The sequence below is a fragment of the Fulmarus glacialis genome, unplaced genomic scaffold (assembly GCF_000690835.1).
Source record: "Fulmarus glacialis isolate BGI_N327 unplaced genomic scaffold, ASM69083v1 scaffold22261, whole genome shotgun sequence".
NCBI lineage: Eukaryota > Metazoa > Chordata > Aves > Procellariiformes > Procellariidae > Fulmarus > Fulmarus glacialis.
In genome coordinates, this window is record NW_009191182.1 from 1 (window position 1) to 3,355 (window position 3,355).

Genomic DNA, 3,355 nt, shown 5'->3' on the forward strand with positions numbered 1-3,355 from the left:
CGAGGGGGCGGCCTCCCCGGGGTCCCACCGGGGAGCCCCGCTGCCCCCAGCACTGTCCCGCTCAGCACGGAGCTGGCAGGGCTGGGTGCGGGCAGCGTGCCTGTCTGCGTTCGCCAAGGAGGTAGCGAGTGTGAGATGAGCCAAGCACCAGGTCGCGGGGCAGAGCTCAGCCCCCTCTACAGCCAGGGCCACAGAGCCAAAGCCGCCGGATCCCCCTAGACCAGCACTTTTGACAGGTAGCACAAGTCTCTGAATGGAACCCTCACCTGCAGCAGACCTCATGAAGGGGAGCATTTAGCATCCCCCAAAAGACAGCATGTGCTGGTAGCATCACTGAGCGCAGAGGAGAGACCGGGCCCAGATGAATGCACAGCTCCTTGGCCTGGGTCTCCATGTATGTGCTGCACTGCACAGGTCTGACTGGTGGGAGAAAGCTGGGATCCATCTGTCACCTGTCCTGTGGTGCTTCCAGCACCACTGCTGTCTGGGCACGAGTCTAGGTGTCCTATTTTTGGACTCTGGCATTTGCATAGGAGGGGCACAAGCGCTAGGAATTGGTTCCCTCCTTTACCAAGTTAGAGAGCAAAGGTGTTTAGGATTGCAGGAGCCAAGCAGGCTCTGGTCTGAAGCAAGAACTGTAGCATACTGCAAGTTAGAAGGGAGCCAGCAGCCAAGAGAGCTGGCAGCCTTATTCAATACTCCTGCTGAGTGAGGTAGGTGCCGAGCTTTAGAGATTATGCTGGGTAAGAGGGAGCCCAGAAGCAGCATTTCAAGTCTTGTCACGATTGCGGCTGATCTCAGTGCAAAGCCAGGGATTTTGATTGCTAGTGAGGGCGAAGAGGGAAAAGCAGAAGAGCTTCTCCTGGTTGTCCAAAGGCCACTGAGCAACACAGGGGGATGTGCCGTAGTGCAGCAGCCCTTGGGCTACACATTGCAGGGGGTGATGGGGTGCTTTCAGTGAGCTGCTGTCAGAACAAGGGAGAGACAGGTGAGCATCTGGCTCTCATGCAGGGATGAGAGAGGGAATGGAGGGCACTCCATCCCGACCCCAGAAAGAGTTAAAAGTGAAGCCCTAAGTGCTCACCTGGCTCTGCCAGATCTTTCACCATCTATTTGTGCCCAAGCGTGCCCAGCAAACACACACTGAAGTCCCCATGAATGACTGGAGCGCTTCCAGCTGACAGCCGCATCCCTGCTCACCGCCAATGGCAGTGCACCCAGCCTGGGAAGCACTGACATCATTTCTGGCCAATAGCAGCTCCGAAAAGGGATGCAGCAGCAGCCGCTGCCGCCGTCTTGGAGTGAGATAAGTAATATATAGATGGATGGAAATGTGTGTATACACATACCCCATCACTGCACTGGAGACCCACTCCCCCAGGGCAGCAGTAGCAGTGCACTCTGCCATGCCACCATGTAACATGGGGCACTTATCCCACCTTAGAGCACCCAGATGTTCCTGGCCATCAACCCCAGCTGTACCCCACCCCTGCCAGCCAGACATAATTGCTCCAGAGCTGCCACAAAGGAGCACAGACAAGGGGAGAGGAGACCCTGTGGGTGGCCAGGATCAGTCCTACAAAGGGCTTTGAATGCTAGGACAAAGGTCTTGAGTCAAGGTCTGCCTTCAGTGGGGACTAATGGAGATCTGGCATACCCAAGAGATGCCTTCAGTCACCCATGGGGTGGACAGATGGGCTGGTGCCTTCTCGGAGGCCATTTAGATGCCCAGAGTCATCATGAGACAGGACAGAGGGACAAATGAGTTCTTTTCCATATGGATATCAAGATCGGTAGGTCGGACTGGCTCACAGCAGGGCATGCAGAGTAAGAGCAAGCCCATAACGACTTGAGGGTTGTTTGTGGTGGGATTTTCTTGTTGTGGTCACGCACAATGGACTAACCATTCTTGGGCAGTACCTGGCAGCTGGACTGGTGAGCGCAGCAGTCCTGCACCAGGCAGGCATGCAGACCAGTTCTTGGGTTTGATGTGATGCTGGTTGTGTCTCAGCAAGGGTGTTTGCTCTGAAATACTTCACTGAAGTAGCCCGTTGCCAGGTACCGAGGAAGCGAAGAAGACCCCTCACGATTCTGGGGCTTTCCCCATACACCTGCTCCCAATAGCACATTACTCCATTTCCTCCCAGTTCTGCCTCCCAGGCCCTGCAGCTACTCTGCAGAGCCAGAGCAGGGATGGAAAACTCCAGAAGGAGCCAGGATTTCCCTAGTGAGGGTCCCAGCACAGGGTGGGCAGCACGAGAGCAGGAGGGAGAACAGATGCGCTCGGTGCCCCGAGGTTAGTCAGATGTTATCAGCAGAGGAGCCGGGTGGGGTGCAAGTACACCTTACTCTCCAAGCTGACTTCATCCTCAGCTGTGACTCCTCCAGATCTGGGAGGGGAGAGCAGGAAAGCAGACTGCAAATCACTCCTGTTTTATAAGATTACCTTTGCAAGGAGAAAAAGCCAAACGCCAGCCTTTGAAGCTCTGCTTACACCAGGCAGAGCGAGAGCCACTATTTTACATGTACCACAGTGTCAACACCCCCTCCCCCCCATCCCCCCAGCTCTTGCCTTTCCACTGCCAGTTCCAGTCCTTGCCCCTTGGCTGGGACTGGAGGCGCTTCCTCCCCCAAGAAAGCAGCAAGGAGAGTCAGGGAAGTGGGCAGGGATGGAGAGCCCCAGGAATTGCCTCCTCATGGGGGCTGCACGGCGGCACCAGAGGATCCCCCAGCCCCAGGACTGTGAAACAGCCCATCAGGGTGCTGAATGTGATGGAGGAGCTCTCCTTTCTCCAGCCAAGCCAGCTTGGCTGCTGGTTGGGATTCCTCAAGCAGAGCTTGGCATCGTCTCTGGCAGCTCCTGAGCTGGTTTGTCTGGTGCAGCTGGTTCAGAGAACCACTCTAATCCCATTTCTTCCTGCTCAACTGGAAGAGGCCTTGGGGCTCCATTCAGGAGGCCAGCAACACACACTCGAGCTAGGTGCTAGTGAAAGTCAAGGCTTTTCCCTGCACCCAACCCACTAGTATGCAAGACCTCACATCAGGCCATACATCTTTTGATGTCCTCTTAGCGCAGCGGAGAGTGCCAAGCGGTGCCCTTTTCAGCGTGGCGCTCAGACATCCGCTTACACGCTCCTGACAGCGCTTGGCTGGCCTGCACCGCCTTGCCATGCCATGCCTTGCCAGCGCCCGCGCCTCGGCGCCCAGCCAGCTGGCAGCCTGCGAGCCAGCCTCCTCCGAGACACACTACCAAGTGGAGCAGAGGAAAGTCGATCGCTGCTGAAGGGTTCGGGGGGCTGGAAGAAGCACGTCCGTCCACGGCACGTGGGTCTTTTGGACCGAGGGATTGCGGTGG